This window comes from Geotrypetes seraphini, chromosome 1 (genome assembly GCF_902459505.1).
Source record: "Geotrypetes seraphini chromosome 1, aGeoSer1.1, whole genome shotgun sequence".
NCBI lineage: Eukaryota > Metazoa > Chordata > Amphibia > Gymnophiona > Dermophiidae > Geotrypetes > Geotrypetes seraphini.
This window is the reverse complement of record NC_047084.1, coordinates 32,309,999-32,330,246: the sequence shown is the minus strand read 5'-3', so window position 1 is coordinate 32,330,246 and position 20,248 is coordinate 32,309,999. Positions and strand designations below refer to the sequence as shown.

The following is a 20,248-nucleotide window of genomic DNA, read 5'->3' as shown; positions in this document are numbered from 1 at the left end:
TGGGGCATAAACGGGGTTTTTAAATTTTATTCCTAGTAGTTTGCCGGTCCACAAAATAATTCTTTTATTTCTGCCGGTCCACGGGTGTAAAAAGGTTGAAGAACACTGCTCTAAACTGTACCGTTCTTTCAGATTTCTTCAACCCAAATGCATGACCTTGCATTTCTTAGCATTAAATCTTAGCTGCCAAATTTCAGACTATTATTCAAGCTTCACTAGGTCCTTCCTCATGTTATTCACATCATTAGGGAGGTCTACTCTATTGCAGATTTTGGTATCATCTGCAAAAGAGGTAAATCTTACATGACAGCCCTTCAGCAATATTGCTTACAAAAATATTGAAAAGAACAGGCCCAAAAATCGATCCTTGAGGCACACCACTGGTAACATCCCTTTCTTGTACAATCCTACTCTTTTCCTGAACAAGGGTTGTGAACCAATCCTTGCCAGACAAGCTTATAAGGAGACATAAATATTCAAAGTGTTTAGCTCCTCCCCTCATATCTCAGCACCGCCTCCCAATCAGTTATAACCTATAAGCCAGACAGAGGCAGCATGTCTTTTCTGCTCATGTTTATTTTTCTTTAATATCAGTATTCATGCTTTTTCGCGGCGTTTGCCACAATGCTTCATTGTTCCCTGTATGGGACGTCTTGGGCAGTGAGAGATCGCGGACTTTTGGGAAGTCAGCTTCCAGGGGGGGCCGACTGCCTGATTATGCTCCTTGGACAGTCTGCTCTTTCATTCTGTCTGCTTCTTCGTTCTGGGGCTCAGGGATCCATCCCTTGGGAGCTAGCTCACCCCAGGTTTGCTTGCTAGTGGGTGAGTGCAGACTGCAAGGCTCTGTGGAGGTGCGACTAGGATGGGAGCCAACTGCGTCCCTCTGCATATTCACTTTGGGTGCCTTGTCCTACAGTATGTGGGATCTTAACCTGGTTCTCTAATATCTGGCCCATCCACCTTATGAGCTGATGGTGCGCACTTCTCTTATGGAGCTGATCATCAAGATGGTTTTCATGGTGGCCATTACTTCGGCCTGCAGGTTTTCTGAGCTTCAGGCTCTGTCTTGCTTGGATCCGTTCCTCCGGATTACAGATTCTGGTGACTCATTGCACACGGTTCCATCCATCCCGCCTAAGGTAGTTTTGATCTTTCTTGTTAACCAAGAGGTTAAGATTCCAATTTTTGTGCCCTTCGGTTCAAGAGAGTGGTCCTGTCCGCTGGGGCTGGCCAACTTCCAAGGCGATTTCTCCAGATGGATTGGCATGGCCATTTTTTGTCTGCCTTCATTGCAGCGGGGAAGACACCCCTTCTCTTGGTGAGGGCTCATTCTACAAGAGGTGTTTCCTCTTCTTGGGTGAAGTCATGGTGATCTCTTTGGAGGAGATCTGTAGGGCGGCTCGGCTACCTGGTCGTCTTTGCATATCTTCACCAGGTTTTACAGGATTGATGTGGCAGCCAGGCAGAATTTTGCTTTTGATTCCTCTGTTTTGGTGGCTGACCAATCAGCATACCCTAGTTTTTGGGACTGCTCTAGTATGTTCTCATGAATGTTGATCAAGCTATATAGGTACTGAAGTGAAGGAAAAGATCTCAGAACATCACGCCAAGGGTCATGAATTGCTCCTTTGGCTTACTGTGGTTGAGGGTATCTTTCATCGCTCAAAAAACCTTCACAATGCATTGACTTTCTATTTTTTAATCTTAACTTTTAACTCTACTTTACTAGAATAATTTTACTTCTTAAATATTTTTGTGTGACTCTAAAAACCTTCGACTTTGAGATAAAAAGGTCTTTAAGACTACCATCAATTTACAGCTAACACCAAAAAATCTTCTGAAAGATGAACTTAGTATTGATGTCACTAATTCATATGGTATCCGCAATCTTACAGCATATATATCATAGTGCAAAAATCACACGATTAAATTCATTTATCTTAAATCGTGCTTTCTTCGTGAATATCACTGTTCAAAACTCTATTAAAGTGTGGAGCCTCCTTTTCTAAAGGATTCCAAAGTCCGATGGGACCCGTTTCACCTCAAATATAGGGCTTCATCAGGGCATAAATTTGGGCTATACACAAAAAAACATATAAACTTAGGGGTCCTTTTATCAAGCTGCGGTAGGGGTTTAACGTGCGTAATACCGCGCGTTAAACCGCCTGCCGTGCTAGCTGCTAATGCCTACATTGAGCAGGTGTTAGTTTTTTAGCCGGCCGCGGGGGTTAGCGCGTGATGAAATGTCCGACGCGCTAACCCCGCTAGTGCGGCTTGATAAAAGAACCCTTTAGTAACCCCATTTGTAGTAACATCATAATTGTAAAGAGTAAAAACTTACTTACACGCTGCAGACAAACACTGCTGTTCTATGTCATGAGTGTTTGCAAAAAAATGGCGCTTAGGTTTTAAAGACGCCAGCACATATGTAGAGAATTGCGCAACATGATATAGTGCCTTTTGTTGACATCCACGATGTTATCAAATATGTTTACTTTAAAAAGCCAATAACATAGAGAATTCTTAATATACAAAAATAAACAATTTTCAGTTGTAATAATCAAAACTGTAGCATTGTAGTTTAAAAATAATTAATGCATTCGTATTGAATTGAAATGACGTAGGGTATCATCTGGGAAGTAATGAAATGATGACATCTTCTGTTCACTCAGGAGTATAAACTAGTTTGAATACATATAATATTAGTCCACAACATATGAAGATGCTTATTCATAAAAACACTGACCGCTCTGCGATACTGTTAAGGCCATTAGGATGCATACTGTTTAATCTTTGAATCCACCACAATTTTCTCTGCTTTAGTCTCCTTACCCGATCACCTCCTCTTGTTGATTTAATCTCGACATCAATAGCATGACATCTTAAATCATCAAAAGTATGATTGAATACTGTACAATGTTCCACTATAGCTTCAGAGCTACGATTACATTTTAAATTTGATTTATGTTCAAACATTCTGGTTCTTAGATCCCTCATTGTCATTTCCACAAAGTTTTTTTGCAAGGGCAGATGATTAAATAAATAATAAAAGAAGACTTACAGTTAAAATGTCTTAACTCATATTTCCTTCCATTACTGGGATTCACAAATTTTTTACATTGCAAAGTTATATTGCAAACATTTGAAATGTCCTTTTAAATTATTGGTCCGGCTGCGTTGGGGGTTGTGGGTGTATGGAAGGAAGGACTGGGCATCCCTCCTGCTGGTGATGCTTGCGGGGGATCGCAGTGGGTTCTGGCAGGAGGGATTGGGCATCCCTCCTGCTGGGGGGATCATGGTAGGTTCGGGCAGGAGTCTACATTCCACTACCCAAAACCTATTCTCTGTTCCTCCTATTCATGCACTATTTCTTGATTCTACCCGTAAAACCATTTTTTCAGTCACTGCTCCCAAGTTATGGAACAACCTTCTGTCCGATCTCAGACAAGAAACATCCCTTGAAAAATTCAAATGTAATTTAAAAACATTCCTTTTCAAAGATGCATTTTCACTTTGACTCTATTCTCCGTGAGCCCAAACAGCATCATTAATCGGCAGTACATAAGAACATAAGCATTGCCTCTGCTGGGTCAGACCCGAGGTCCATCGCGCCCAGCAGTCCGCTCACGTGGCGGCCCAACAGGTCCGGGACCTGCACAGTACTCTTCTATCTATACCGTTCTATCCCCTTTTCTAGTAGGAAAATGTCCAATCCTTTCTTGAACCCCAATACTGTACTCTGCCCTATTACATCCTCTGAAAGTGCATTCCAGATGTCTACCACACGTTGAGTAAAGAAGAACTTCCTAGCATTTGTTTTGAATCTGTCCCCTTTCAACTTCTCCAAATGCCCTCTTGTTCTTTTATTTTTCGAAAGTTTGAAGAATCTGTCCTTCTCTACTCTTTCTATGCCCTTCAAGATCTTGTAAGTCTCTATCATATCCCCTTGATTTTGTGTTTACGTGATTATGTATATTTTCTTTGTAAACCACTTAGGTCTTAGGCGGTGTAGAAATTTTTTAAATAAAATAAATAAAAAATAAATCTGAAATAAAGCAAATAACATATTACAAACACAAGATCAAACAAGTGCCATACAAGTTTGAAAAATGAACTTCATAAAATGAGTTTGGGACTTGCATCTCAAGAAGGTTCAATTTAAAATGTTTCAAGGCCAGGGCAGAAAAGGCATGGTGGCTCTTGGCAAACACCATGCTAACCCGTTTGGTATTTACATTACAAATCAACCAAAGCATTTTGCCCAAGATTTTCTGTTTTAATTATGGCCGCACATTAATCATGATTAATTCAGTGCTGCCTCATATTGCCTCCCTCCCACCACTGTACATGGTCTGTTATTTCTTCTGGATCTGACCACAGCAGTCTTTCTCAGGTCTGTCATGCATCCACATTTGTAGTACTTTTTCAAAATGCAGGCAAATGTTAGGCCCTGCAGTGCCAAAAGCAGCCCTACTCAAAGGCTGCCTGTGGTCTATACTGGGCCTTTAACTCTGACCTGGCCTGCCCCTTCTGATGCAACATCGTGTTGTCAGAAGGTGTGGGCTGGGTCAGAGGGAAAGGTACAGTGCAGACCACAGGCAGCCTTTGAGTAGGGCTGCTGCTGGCACTGCAGGGCTGAAGATTCATGTGTGGGGGGAGGTGTGAACTTGGGAGGGGGGAATTGAAAGAACCATGGTCAGGGAGGAAGGAGGGAGAGAATTCAGAGAGAACTACATGCAGGGTCGAGAGAGGAGGGAAAGATGCTGGAGAGTGCATGGAGAGGAGGAAATAGGGAGAAATGCTGAATTGAGGGAGAAGAGAAAGAGAGATATTGGGCTCAGAGAGAGATATAATGGAGGGAAGGAAGAAAGAGAGAGGTATTGAACTGGAGGGGGATAGGAGAGAAGGTAAATTTTACTTGGGGTAGAGAATAGGGAGAGAGAGGAACATATTGTGCCTTTAATCACTGGCATAGCCATGGGTGGGGGGGCCTTGGAGACTTGGCCCCTCCCTTTGGGTTCATGCCCCCTCCAAAGCTCCAGAAACTATTCAATGGTTGGTGGAGTAGCTGAAGCCCCTCTAGCTGAAGAAACCTGCTGCTTCAGTCACTCCCTTCCTCCTCAAACTTCCTTAGGAGCAAGGAAGTCAGTAGGGTGCCTCCAGCTACAGATGCTGACACTTTCCCCCACCTACCACCCCCCCACAAATGGACTGTTGACTCTGCCTCACCTTTAATCATGCAATATAGAAATGCAGCCCTAATTTTAAGCAGAGTAGAATAATACTTCTGAACCCAGTCCTTGGGATATACTCTTCCGATCAGGTTTTCAGCATACCCATAATATCCACAGGATACATTTGATTGCACTCTTCTGTTGTATACATATTTATTTTGGGCATATTCATTATGAATATCTTGAAAACAGACTGGTTGGGTGTGTCCTGGGGATTTGGTTGAGAACACCTCAAAAGCCACAGGCAGGTCAGGTTTTCAGGATATCCCCAATAAATATTCATGAGATAGAGTTGCATCTTAAGGAAGTAGTGCATGCATATCCATCTCATACATCAGGGCTGCCCGAGTCCGGTCCTCAAGATCTACTGGCAGGCCAGGTTTTCAGGATATCCACAATGAATATGCATGCGAGAGATTTGCCTGCACTGCCTTCTTGGTATGCAAATCTCTCTCTCATATTCATTGTGGATATCCTGAAAACCTGGCCTGCCAGTAGATCTTGAGGACCGGACTTGGGCAGCCCTGTCATACATATTCATTGTGGATATCCTGAAAATCTGACCTGCCTTTGGCTCTCGAAGACCAAAATTGCCTACCCCTGGTCTAGAGCCTTTATATGTTTAAATGATTTTTATTATCCCAGGACAAGCAGGCAGCATATTCTTGACTGATGGGTGACGGCACCGACGGAGCCCCGGTACAGACAATTTTAGAGTGATTGCACTCTAAGAACTTGGAAAGTTCTAGTAGGCCTGCACCGCGCACGCAGCGAGTGCCTTCCCGCCCGACAGAGGCGCGCAGGTCCCCAGTTTCTTAGTTTCCGCGGAGCTAAGAAGACGCGTTTTTCAACGGCCTGTTGAAATTTTTTTCTCTACGCCTTCCCGCTCGCGTAAACCCTTTTGACTCTATTGCCTTTTTTTCTTTTCTTTTATTTTTGTTAAAAAAAAAAAAAAAAAAAAAAAACTTATTTTTTTTCTTCAAGTTCGGTTTTTCCCCGGCGGGGCCTACTGCCACCATCGAGGCCTCGGCCTTCGATTTGGCGGAAGCTGTTTTTACTTTCATGCCCCCTCAGCCAGGTTTTAAAAAGTGCCAGCGGTGTGCTCGGCCTATATCTCTCACGGACCCGCACAACTGGTGCCTACAGTGTTTGGGTCCTGAGCATCAGGCTTCCACCTGCACCCGCTGTGCCACATTGAAAAAACGTACTTTGAAAAATCGCCAGATACAATAGCAATTACTTTTCGGTGCCGATATGTCCGATCCCGTACCATCGGCACCTTCACAGTCGGCACCTACTTCTTCGACGCCGCGCGATACCACACCGGCGTCGCAGCCCAGGTAAGCCAGCTAAGAAGCCTTCCCCGCTGGAGCGTCCTACGGTCTCTATTGCAGCGAGCCCAGTCCTGCCGACCGTGAAACGCCAGCGGAAGCGCTCCGCCCCGATTGAAGTGAGTCCTTCGACCTCGGGCTCTTCATCTTCGGGGCGTCGAGCGGCACCGCAGGTACCGCAAAAGAAAAAGGCGGTACCGGTGCCTTCTTTGGATGAGCGTATTGCCGCCGTCCTCCAAGTGCAGCTAAAGGAGCAGTTACAACAACTCCTTCCTGCTCTATTGGCACCGAACCTTCCGGTGCCGATCCGGTCTGAACCACCGGTACCGGTATTAGACCAACCCCTATTATCTTCAGCATCCGCTTCGGTACCGGTCCACTCGGCCTCATCGACATCGATGCCTGTTCTTGCTCCGGAACCGAGAGCCCAGCATCAGTCGGTACAGACTTCGGCACCGGTGCAACCGGTAACGTCTCCCGGTACCATATCGATGAGGTCGGGTAAGTCGGTGCGCAAATCCCGGCACTTGGAACCATCCACCCCAGAGTCCCGAGACCGTAGTTCCCATATCAGGGACCCTGATCTGTGGGGTGACTCTGAAGAACCCTTTCTGTCTGAGGGTGAATGTTCCTCAGATGAGGATGAGCCTGCTGTGCCTGACCCATCCTCTCAACATGAATCCACATCTTTCACTTCTTTTTTGAAAGACATGTGTGACTCTCTATCCATTCCTTTGGAGGCTGAATCTAAAAAGTCTAAAGCCTTTTTAGATGCCCTTGACTTTGATCAGCCTCCCAAGGAATTTTTGAAACTCCCTCTTCATGACATCTTGAGGGAAACTTTCTACAAGAATCTAGAAACTCCCTTAACGATTCCAGGAGCTCCCCGTAAGTTAGATTCATTGTATAAATTCCTATTCCTGGTTTCGATAAGCCCCAGCTTCCGCATGAATCTCTGCTTGTGGAATCTACTCTTAAAAAGTCCACAGGGGCTAATGTCTCTGCTTCTGTACCTCCTGGCAGAGAGGGCAAAGCCATGGATAAATTTGGTAAGAGGCTCTACCAAAATGCAATGTTGGCTAACAGATCTGGTAACTATGCTTTTCATTTTTCGTTTTATCTTAAGCATCTTCTTACCACCATGGCTTCATTTGAAAAGTACCTTCCTCAGCGCAAACAGCAAGCTTTTCATCACTGCTCGTCTTCTCTGTTTCAACTACGTAAGTTCATGGTTCAGTCAATTTATGACACTTTCGAACTTACCTCCAGAGCAACTGCGATGTCTGTGGCCATGCGTCGCCTTGCCTGGCTTCGAGTATCCGAGCTCGATGTTAATCATCAAGATCGGTTAGCCAATGCCCCATGCCTGGGGGATGAGCTCTTTGGGGAATCCATGGACTTGACCACTCAAAAGCTCTCTGCCCACGAAACACGCTGGGATACCCTGCTCAAGACTAAGAAAAAGCCTCCTCAGACTCGGCCTTTCAGACAGCAATCGGCTTATCAACGACGCTATGCAGCTCGCCCATTGCCAGCAGCTCCCCAGCAACCCAGGCGTCAACGTCAACAGCAACGTCAGCCTCCCAGGCCACAGCAGCAGCAACCTGTGAAGCCACCTCCACAACAAAAATCGACACAGCCCTTTTGACTGCATTCTCCAAAACATAGTCAGTGTTCCAATTTCTACCCACCTACCTCAACCTATAGGTGGTCGTCTCTCTCTTTTCCTCAGCCGGTGGGAGGTTATCACTTCGGACCAATGGGTCCTCAACATCATCCACCACGGCTACTCTCTCAACTTTCAGATCCTTCCAGCTCAAAGCCTGCCAAAAGAGTCTGCTTTGAACACTCCTCAGTCTGCCCTCCTTCTTCAGGAGGTTCAATCCCTCTTCCTTCTAAACGCTATAGAGGAAGTTCCTCTAGATCAGCAGGGACAGGGATTCTACTCCCGTTACTTTCTAGTTCCCAAAAAAACAGGAGATCTCAGACCAATCCTAGATCTTCGCGATCTCAACAAATGTTTAGTCAAGGAAAAATTCAAAATGCTTTCTCTGGCCACTCTTTACCCTCTTCTCAATCTAGACGACTGGCTATGCTCCCTCGATCTCAAAGAAGCATACACTCACATACCGGTCAATCTGACCTCCAGACAGTATCTCCGCTTCATGATCAATACAAGGTGCTACCATTCGGTCTTGCCTCCTCTCCAAGGGTGTTCACCAAATGTCTCATTGTGGTGGCTGCCTTTCTACGCTCTCACCACCTTCAAGTCTTTCCTTATCTGGACGATTGGTTAATCAAGGCCAATTCATCTCAAACAGTGCTCCTGGCCACCAACCAAACCATCCTGTTTCTACAGCTTCTGGGGTTCGAGATCAATCTACCCAAATCTCATCTCATCCCCACTCAGAGACTTCAATTCATTGGAGCGGTACTGGACACAGTCCTCATGAGAGCATTCCTGCCATCCAACCGTCTTCAAACTCTTCAATCTCTATGTCAGCAGGTGCTTCCACAACGTTCCATCTCTGCCAAGCAAATGATGATACTCTTGGGTCACATGGCCTCCACAGTTCATGTCACACCCCTCGCACGTCTTCACCTGCGCACTCCTCAATGGACCCTTGCTACCCAGTGGTCCCAAGCGACGGATCCTTGCTCACGACACATATCTGTGACATCATCTCTTCGTCAGTCTCTACAATGGTGGTTGATATCCTCAAATCTCTCCAGAGGTCTTCTGTTTCATCTACCTCCTCATCAACTTGTCATTACCACCGACGCCTCCCCTTATGCCTGGGGAGCTCATTTGAATGAATTCCAAACTCAAGGGCTTTGGACAGCCCAGAAAATGAAACATCACATCAATTTCCTGGAACTCAGAGCGATGTTTTATGCCCTCAAAGCCTTCCAACATCTTCTCTTTCCTCAGGTCCTCCTGCTGTGCACAGACAATCAAGTTGCGATGTACTACATCAACAAGCAGGGTGGGTCAGGCTCTCGCCTCTTGTGCCAGGAAGCCCAGAAGATTTGGGCTTGGGCCACAGATCACCAACTATTCCTGAAAGCTATCTACATTCAGGGAGAACAGAATTCCTTAGCGGACAAGCTCAGCAGAATTCTCCAACCTCACGAGTGGACACTCGATCCTGTAACTCTACAGTCCATCTTCGCTCAGTGGGGCACTCCTCAGATAGACCTCTTTGCAGCTCCTCACAATCACCAGCTGCCCCTATTCTGCTCCAGACTCTACTCTCCTCACCGTCTGGCAGCGGACGCTTTTCTTCTGGATTGGTCCAATCTGTTCCTGTATGCTTTCCCTCCTCTGCCGCTCATGTTACGAACCTTGTTCAAGCTCAAGAGGGAACGAGCCACCATGATTCTGATTGCTCCACGGTGGCCCAGACAACATTGGTTCTCCCTTCTACTTCAACTCAGTTCCAGAGAACCCTTTCTGCTTCCACTATTTCCTTCTCTGCTTACGCAGCATCAAGAGACCCTTCTACATCCCAACCTCCAGTCTCTACACCTGACAGCTTGGTATCTCTCGGGCTGACTTCATATGATTCTCTTCTGTCTCAGCCCGTTCGTTCTATTCTGGATGCTTCCAGGAAACCAGCCACTCTGCAATGTTATCATCAGAAGTGGACACGGTTTTCTTCTTGGTGTCTTCTTCATCATCATGATCCCACGTCCCTTGCAGTGGAGACATTGTTGGATTATCTACTTTCTCTGTCTGACTCTGGCCTCAAATCTACATCCATCAGAGTCTATCTCAGTGCTATTGCTGCTTTTCATGAGCCAGTCCATGGAAAACTCCTTTCAGCTCATCCCCTGGTCACCAGATTCATGCGAGGTCTTTTCAATGTAAAACCACCTCTTAAAGCACCTCCTGTGATCTGGGATCTTAATGTGGTTCTCTCCGCTTTAATGAAGCCTCCATTTGAACCTTTGGCTACTGCTACTTTCAAGTTTCTCACTTGGAAGGTACTTTTCCTTATTGCGCTCACCTCTGCCAGGAGGGTCAGTGAGCTCCATGCACTAGTTTCTGACCCACCTTTCACAGTCTTTCATCATGATAAGGTAGTTCTACGTACACATCCAAAGTTTCTCCCTAAAGTTGTCTCTGAGTTCCATCTCAACCAATCCATTGTTCTGCCTGTCTTCTTTCCGAAACCTCACTCTCATTCTGGAGAACAGGCTCTGCATACTTTGGACTGTAAGAGGGCTCTAGCTTACTATTTAGAGCGTACGAAACCCCACAGATCAGCTCCCCAACTCTTTCTGTCCTTTGATCCGAATAAATTGGGACGTCCTGTTTCTAAACGTACGTTGTCTAATTGGCTGGCAGCGTGCATTTCATTCTGTTATGCTCAGACCGGACTGACACTGGAAGGTTCTGTCATGGCCCATAGAGTCCGACCTATGGCAGCATCTGTAGCTTTCCTCCGTTCCACTCCTATTGAGGAAATCTGCAAGGCTGCCACTTGGTCCTCAGTTCATACTTTTACATCTCATTATTGTCTGGATACATTCTCCAGACGGGATGGACACTTCGGCCAATCTGTTTTGCAAAATTTGTTTTCCTAATGGCCAACCTTCCCTCCATCCCTCTTTTTGTTAGCTTGGAGGTCACCCATCAGTCAAGAATATGCTGCCTGCTTGTCCTGGGATAAAGCACAGTTATTTACCATAACAGGTGTTATCCAGGGACAGCAGGCAGATATTCTTGCGTCCCACCCACCTCCCCGGGTTGGCTTCTTAGCTGGCTTATCCTAACTGGGGACCGCGCGCCTCTGTCGGGCGGGAAGGCACTTGCGCGTGCGCGGTGCGGCCTACTAGAACTTTCCAAGTTCTTAGAGTGCAATCACTCTAAAATTGTCCGTACCGGGGCTCCGTCGGTGCCGTCACCCATCAGTCAAGAATATCTGCCTGCTGTCCCTGGATAACACCTGTTACGGTAAGTAACTGTGCTTTATTCCAACAGTAAGAAGCAAATACAAACAGTAGTACCATTCAGGAAATAACATTTTCAACAATATAATCAGTTCCCCTCCCATCCCCCCCTCCCCTCCCCAAGAATCCATGGCCAGTCCAACAGCTGAGAGTGGGAATAAAATCTTAAAGATTCAAAAGTCTACTGCGAGCACGCGGTGTGAGGTCCTGCCAGAAGTGCTCCCACACCTGACAAAATTTGTGACCCGGGCCAAGAGTCAAGTCTCCCACCATACGTCTCTCCAGTGTTGCGTGCACTATCATTAGGGATCTCCATTGTGCATATGACGGGGGATCACGGGAGAGCCAGTTGGTGAAGATGGCTTTTTTTCCCATCAAAGGGGCTCTGAAGATAAATGCTGACATTCCCCTGGGTTTGGGCGAGGCTATATTATAAAATCCAAATAACGCCCTCAACAAAAGATAAATTTAATGTATGGAATGGTGGTAGAAATGCTGTTTTATCATTCTTGAAGGTACCCTTAAACTTTAAGCAGTAGTGCAGCTTAATATTTTCAGATTTACTGTACAGTACATTAGGTTAGCTATTTTGGTTTTGTAAGATTAGTGTGCTACTTAGAAATTAATAAAATGCATATAATATAATTAAATTTGTATTAAAATAACTTTAATTTGTGTGTATATTTGTATTTTTTTGTTTGTGTATACATCCAATGAGACAAAACAAGGTTGTTTATTTGAGAGGTGCTGGAATACCTGAAAGCTGAATAAAAGGAATATTAATGTGATTCTTGAAGTGAGTGTTAGAAATCTACCAAATGAATACTGGATGTAGGGAGAAGCTGTAATTGCAAGTATGTGAAACTGACCAGGTGGGTTCAGTGTTTGAAATGTGATAAGCTGCATGGCAGCAGCATCTTTGAGAACTCTTAAGTCCACTCCCAATGTGGGCAGTTTGTTTGTTTGTTTTGCTGGTTTTACACCCAATTGCACTATCAAGCAGCACGAAAGGCTTATCTGTATAGTATTAATCTACAAAGTTGGGTAATCCTGTGAGAATTCATATAAGTAACTGGTGTTCTTGAGTCAAGGAAATAACATATTTTATGTTTGTTTTTTTGTAGTAGATTACTAAGGGCTCCTTTTATCCGCGCTAGCGGTTTAACACGTGTAATAGCGCGCGTTAAACTGCCGGCTGCGCTAGCCGCTAACGCCTGCCTTGAGCAGGCAGTAGTTTTTTTGGCCAGCGCGGGGGTTAGCGCGTGATTAAAAGTCACGTGTGCTAACCCCTCTAGTGCGGCTTGATAAAAGGAGCCCTAAGATTTTCTGATGGTTAATTTAAAATAAATTGTGCTTTTGAGAAATTAATGAAGATAGTACAGTTAAATTCTCAATATGAATTTTAACCACTCTGTTTCATAGTTTATTGTGTGTGTCTATGAAAGTTAATGTTTTGAAAACAATTTTTATAGGTACTACAAAAAAAAGTATATGGACAGTTGTTGGACACAGGATACTATGAATGCTGATTAAATTTCACATTCCTTATTTTGCCCAGAGAAGTGGGCTGTGCTTCTCAACCAGCAGATGGAGGCAGAGGATACTGAACTTTCAGTGATATCATTACCAATATAAAGAGTCTTGCAGGCTCGACTCCCAAGGGTGCAATTCACAGCTTGCTTCCCTGTGGTTGAGTTCTTTAGCTGGTGTTGGCTTCCAGGGATCAGTCCATGGACCTGCTTCCCTAGTGGAGGCTGGAGGCCCCTGGGCATCAGCTTTTGGTCTCTCAGAACCTTTGCCAGCAAAGTCAAGGAGGGGGAATAACTTAGCTTCTTTCTCTCAACAGTCTTGAAAAAATAGTTGAGTGGCAGCAGGTTTATGGTGTTTGGCAGGGGCTTAAGTCTTCCAAATTTGGGAACTTTGGTCACCCCTTCCTCCTTGTCTCTCTTCCATCTACCTTCCTATACCCCCCCACCAAAAAAGAAAAATCCCAAACAGACAAACACTTGCACTCATACTCACACTGTCTGCCACTTGCTTTCTTCCTTTCCTCTAGGGCTGGGCCTTAGGGCCAGAGTTGATAATGGGTCAAAAGATCACGAGTCAAATGGGTCAAAATATTAGATGGGTCACATATTGGTGTCCCTGACCCATCTAATATAATAAAATGATAGGCCGCGCATGTGCACTAAAAAAATTGTGTTCCCTGATCCCGTCGCGGAAACACGAGTGCGCATGCGCGGGTTTTACGTCACCTGCTCTCCATCTCGCGCCACCAACGATCTCTGTTCCTCACTGCCAAAACCACTACCTCCTCCTTCTCGCCAGCTCACCCGCTTTTAAAAATAAAGAGAAAAGCACTACACTGCGCTAACGCTGACTTTGCTGTCTTCTGTCCACTGCGGCCCACCCTCTCTGACTACTTCCTGTTTCCGCTAGGGTTGGCCGCAGTGGATAGAAGACGCCGAAGCCAGCGGCTGTAGCCGCCGATCTCTGTTCCTCCGGGGGGGGGGTCTGGGAGGAGAGGGTTCGGGGCCACTCAGCGCCCCCACCGAGGAGCCCTGCAACTTTCCGCTGCCCGGGACCCGACTCATTTGCCGCCCCCCCTCTTCCCTTCCCGCGGGCCCGACTGACGATTTAAGCAGCGTGTCAGCAGTCTTCACACGCTGATTCGGGCCTTTCTACTGCCCTGATTTGCTCCGGACGTGCCAGAGTAAATCAGGGCAGTAGAAGGACCCCAAGCAGCGTGTGAAGAGTGCTGACACGCTGCTTAAATCGCCAGTTGGGCCCGCGGGAAGGGAAGGGAAGGGGGGGCGGCAAAGGACTCGGACCCGCGTTTGTAGTCGCGACTGTGGGAAGGGAAAGGGGGTAGAGGAAACGCTAGAAGAAGAAAGACACAGGGGAATGTGCACAGGGAACTGGTGTGGGGGGAGGGAAATGGAGAGGGAAGGAATGCTGCTTTGGACAGACAGACAGAGGGAGGAAGGGAGACAGAGGGAGGAAGGGAGACAGAAAGAAAAGAAGAAAGACAGGGTCAGGGAGATATACAGAAAGACAAACAGACAAAGGGGGCCAGGGACAGAGACAGACAGAAAGAAAGACAGCGGGAGTCGCGTCAGGAGGGGTGCGGGATGCCGCAGAGGGAACTTTTCCAATGGGTGCAACTGGGCGGCTGTCGGGAGCCTCTGATCAGAGGCAGAGCAAGGTAAGTGTATCATAGGGATAAGAAGGAGGAGGGGGGGAGAAAAAGGAAGGGACGCCTACTGCTGGACAAGGGGAGAAGGAAATAGGTGCTGATGGACAGGGGGGGTGAAGAAAAAGGAACGGAGGCCTAATGTTGGACAGGGGGAGAAGGAAGGTGCTGCTGGACAGGAGGGAGGTAAAACAAAGGGAGAAGGGCTGCTGCTGCATAAGGAGAGCTGTGAAGGGGTGGTAGTGGACACAGGGGAGGTAAAAGGAAGGGAAAATGGACAGGGGGAGCAGGCAAGGGGTGCTGATGGACAGCCAAGGAAAAAGAAAGACAGAAAGAAAGAAAGCAGCTAAGGAGAGAGAGAGAAAGAAATAGAGAGACACACACACATATATTCTAGCACCCGTTAATGTACAGAAAGCGGCCAAGGGGAGAGAGAGAGAAAGAAAGAATGAAAGACAGACATACATATATTCTAGCACCCGTTAATGTAACGGGCTTAAAGACTAGTGATAAAATATTTACTTATTTACTTACCTTCTTCCTTGAGCTTGCCTTGCTCTCTGGAGGTTAGTGGCCCAGATGATTGCTGTAGTGTGTTCTTGTGGTATGGCCCTCCTACAAACCCTATTGGGCTGCGGCGGGAGGAAGTGGAGTGCTGCTGCAGGAGGTCTGAGCTCAGCTGCTTGATGCAGAATGTAGCTGCTTAAGACTGCGGGGGGACAATATATTGTGGACCCACAAAGCTGCCACGGGACATGCCTGTGTTGAGAAAGAAAACTGTGAAGAGATGACTGAGCAGGTGCAGCCCAACCCCGACAGGGGCTCCCCACTCCCCAGTAAAACAAAATGCCAGTCATGTGCACTGGTGGCTGAGGCTTAACGCAGTGCGACTGTGTAGGACTGGACTAACTGCAGGCAGGAATCCGATTGGCAGTCTCGGCTGAGATTGGGTGGGCCTGGGCAGTCCGGCCCTCTGTGTAAGAGAAGTGAAATTTCAATCAAGTTGTCTAAGAACGATTAAAGTTTAATCATTAAACCATCTCAGTCGTGGACATCGAGCATTTTGTATATTGTGATTCAAAACAGTTCTGTTGTTTTTAAAGAAAATGGAGATGGGTAAAGCTGAATGTTGGAAAATGTTCAAATTGGTTGAAACTGCAAATGGTGAGCAGATTTTTGGCTGGGCGGCCTGCGTGAATTGTTAAAGTTGTCAGCTCAATGTGAAAGACAATTCACAGCGCATTCAATGCTTAACACATAATTATGTCGCAACACAATAGCATGTATCCTGAAGCTGTTGAGGCTATTTCTATCATGCTTGAGGGGTACAAAAATAAGCTGATCAAGTGATTTTGGAACAGTGACTGGCTCAGGTAGACAGTACATGCAATATACCGTATATACTCGAATATAAGTCGAACCACTAATTTTTCTCTCCAAAAAAGAAGAAAAATGGTTGATTCAAATATGTTGAGTGACTTAATATTCAAGTTCCCTGCCCTGCCAGGATCTGCACTTAGCGCCCCCTCCCTCCCCTGTCAGGCTCTGCACCCAGCCCCTTCCCTGTCAGGCACTGCACACAGCCCCCTGCTCATTGTACCTCATCTGCCGCTGGAATCTCTGGTGGTCCAGAGGTGTAGCAGGCAGAAGTGAACGTTCTGCGCTCTGGCTTCACTTCTAACCCGGTTGGTCGCTGCTGCGAGTTCCGTCTTGGAGAGGGTAGGGGGGGGACAAGGTGCAGAGCCTGGTGGCCCAGCGGAGGCCTGCAATAAGTCTGGGGGTGGGTGGAAGGGCTTTGGACACTGGCCCAAATATAAACTGGGACCCCCATTTTTGGGCCAATTTTTTGGCCCCAAAATCCTGGTTTATATTTGAGTTTATATGATAGTCTTTGTAAGAACATAAGAATTGCCCTTGCTGGGTCAGACCAGTGGTCCATCCTGCCCAGCAGTCCGCTCACACGGCGGCCCTCAGGTCAATGACAAGTGCTCTAAATGAGTCCAGCCTCATCTGCGTATGTTCCAGTTTAGCAGGAACTTGTCCAACTTTGTCTTGAAACCCTGGAGGGTGTTTTCCCCTATAACAGACTCCGGAAGAGCATTCCAGTTTTCCACCACTCTCTGGGTGAAGAAGAATTTCCTTACGTTTGTACGGAATCTATCTCTTTCAACTTTAGAGAGTGCCCTATCGTTCTCCCTACCTTGGAGAGGGTGATACAGCTTGCACATAGTAGTACTGTGACCATTGTGATGTGTGTCTTTTTGCCGTTATGAATGAATGGAAATTGCATACAGAAATCATAAAAAAATTAAACAAGAAGAGAACTTGCACAATTGCTGTCACAATTAGAACTGGTTTGGCAGTTGACAATACAGGGCAGTTAGCAAGAGGCCTATATTGGTCAATTGTAGCCTTATCTACTAACTCTGAATCTGGAAAATGTACCTTGGGTCATGGATTACAAAAGATGAACAACTGCCAGCTTTGCTTGGCTATTGGTGTGAGGCAAATATTAAAGGAAAAAACAACCCCCTCCTAGAAATAAAAAAAGCATGTGCCCTTTAAGGAGCCAAACAATAACTTGAGGATCCTTCCATTGTCTTTGGGCCTCTATGGCCCAATTTGGGGTAGGGGTAGAGTCAGGGTAGGTGGGCAGAGTAGCTGCTCTGTAACACTGTATGGACTCTTCTAGTGAGGAGAATGCATGTTCTTTTGACTCTAGGATGGGCTGGGTTCCAGCAGAGAGGGCAGGAGGTAGCTGATGCTCTGGCCTTTGCTGACTTGTGCTGCTTTTTTTTTTGGCTTGGAGCCAGGAGGCTGCATCTCTAGTGTGGTAGTCTGGGGCCATCTCTCTTATCTTTTCCAGCCTAGAACCAGTAGAGGCCTTATGCAAGTCCAATTGGCAGTTGAACAACTTTCTGGTACAATCCTTCATTTTTCCCCATCGCTTCACTTTGGGGGCAGTAATTCTTACAAGAACCCTAGTTGTGTAGATAGTAGCTACCCTGATGACACTATAAAATTGTTGTTGCTGTTAGGGATTCATCTTGTGTGCTTCCGGATGGACAAATCTTTTTTTCTTTCATTTGTGCTGAATTTGAACTATAAAACTGCCTGATGTATCTTCTGTTGACTTAAAACAAATTCTATTATATACCCAGTAATAGTGTTCCGACTGGTAGAAACATGTTGGCAGTTAAGTCCCAAAACTCAAAAAGAGATTAACTTCAAGAGCAAATGACACCCCTTCCCCTTCCTCATTGGACCAAAAAGCATTTCTCAATATCCTGGTCATTGGTTTTCTGACAAACCCTCATGGCTCATATGTTGTGCTTCATTTTTACTGTACTTGTTTCCTCTTACAAAAAGTATATTGCAAGAAAAGCCATGAAAACCTTATTAAAATTACATTAAATTGGACCTTTTTTCCCTCTTTGATAATGTGGCAAAATGTATGTAACTAGCTTAAAAAACACCAAAAGGAGTGTCACCGAGTGGTTAGGAAAGCAAAAAGAAAATATGAAGAGAGACTGGCGGGGGAAGCGACAAACTTCAAATCATTCTTCAGGTACGTTAAGGGGAAGCAACCAGCAAGGGAGGAAGTGGGACCCTTGGATGATGGAGACAGAAAGGGAGTTGTAAAAGAGGAAAAGGAGATAGCTGACAGGTTAAATGAGTTCTTCACGTCAGTTTTCACGAGGGAGGACACAACTAACATTCCGGAACCCGAAGAGATCGTAAAAGGAGATCAGGATGAAAATCTGGTCCAACTAGAGGTGAGCAAGGTAGATGTCCTCAGGCAGATAGACAGGCTAAAGAGCGACAAATCGCCAGGTCCGGACGGCATTCACCCAAGGGTACTCAAGGAACTAAGGAACGAAATAGCTGAGTCACTTCGACAAATATGCAACCTATCCTTAAAAACTGGAGAGATTCCGGAGGACTGGAAAATAGCAAATGTCACGCCCATCTTCAAGAAAGGCTCAAGGGGAGACCCAGGAAATTACATGCCGGTGAGCTTGACCTCAGTCCCGGGAAAGATGATGGAAGCGCTGATTAAAGACAGCATCTGGGAACACATCGAAAACAATGGGCAGCTAAAGTCGAGCCAGCATGGTTTCTGCAAGGGCAGGTCATGCCTCACGAACTTATTACACTTCTTTGAAGGGGTAAATAGCCAGGTGGATAAAGGGGAATTATAGACATCATTTACCTTGACTTCCAAAAAGCCTTCGACAAGGTACCACACGAAAGATTGCTAAGGAAGCTATGGAACCACGGGGTGCAAGGGGAGGTCCACCGATGGATCAAAAACTGGCTGGCGGACAGGAAAGAGAGGGTTGGAGTAAAGGGCCATTACTCAGACTGGCAATGGGTCACGAGCGGAGTTCCACAGGGGTCGGTGCTGGGACCGCTCCTGTTCAACATATTCATTAACGACCTGGAGGCGGGAACAAAATGTGAGGTCATTAAATTTGTGGACGACACCAAACTATACAGCAGGGTCAAAAACACGGAGGACTGCGAAGTTCTCCAAAAAGATCTGACAACGCTGGAAGAGTGGGCCAAAAAGTGGCAAATGAGCTTCAACATAGGGAAATGCAAGGTCATGCATGTAGGGAAAAAGAACCCGATGTTCACTTACAAAATGGGGGGGATCACCGCTAGGGGTGAGCAACCTTGAAAGAGACCTGGGAGTGATGGTAGACACAACATTAAAGGCGTCGGCGCAGTGCGCCACAGCCTCAAGGAAGGCAAACAAAATGTTGGGTATCATTAAGAAGGGTATCACGGCCAGGACGAAGGAAGTCATCCTGCCACTGTATCGTGCATTGGTGCGCCCGCACCTGGAGTACTGTGTCCAGTACTGGTCGCCGTACCTCAAGAAGGACATGGCGGTACTTGAGAGAGTCCAGAGAAGAGCAACTAGGCTAATAAAGGGTATGGAGGACCTCTCATATACTGACAGACTGAAAAAGCTGGGGCTTTTCTCCCTGGAAAAGCGGAGACTTAGAGGAGACATGATAGAAACCTTCAAGATCATGAAGGGCATAGAAAAAGTAGATAGGGACAGATTTTTTTAAATTATGGGGAACCACAAGTACAAGGGGGCACTCAGAGAAATTGAAAGGGGAAAGGTTTAGAACAAACGCCAGAAAGTTCTTTTTCACCCAGAGGGTAGTGGATACATGGAACGCGCTACCGGAGGATGTGATAAGCAGGAACACGCTACAGGGCTTCAAAGAAGGTTTGGATAGGTACCTGGAGGACAAAGGGATTGAGGGGTACAGATAGGAGTAGAGGTAGGTTTTAGGGATAGGATTAGAGGTAAGTTATAAAATTAGTCGGGGACCACTGTTCAGGCAATAAGCCTGATGGGTCGCCGCGGGAGCGAACCGCTGGGCATGATGGACTATGATGGACCTCTAGTCTGTCTCAGCGGAGGCAACTTCTTATGTTCTGTATTTTAAAACTCAAGTTGTGTGTAAATTCTAGCTTATCAGTCACTTGTGATGGATGTGGCTAAAATAAAT

General features: G+C 46.1%; 1 protein-coding gene across 1 annotated transcript in view; it reads left to right on the top strand.

Moving 5' to 3' along the window:
• Positions 1-20,248, top strand: part of AP3B1 (adaptor related protein complex 3 subunit beta 1) — a 516,639-nt gene that overhangs the window by 19,101 nt on the left and 477,290 nt on the right. The gene's annotated exons all lie outside the window — the stretch shown is intronic.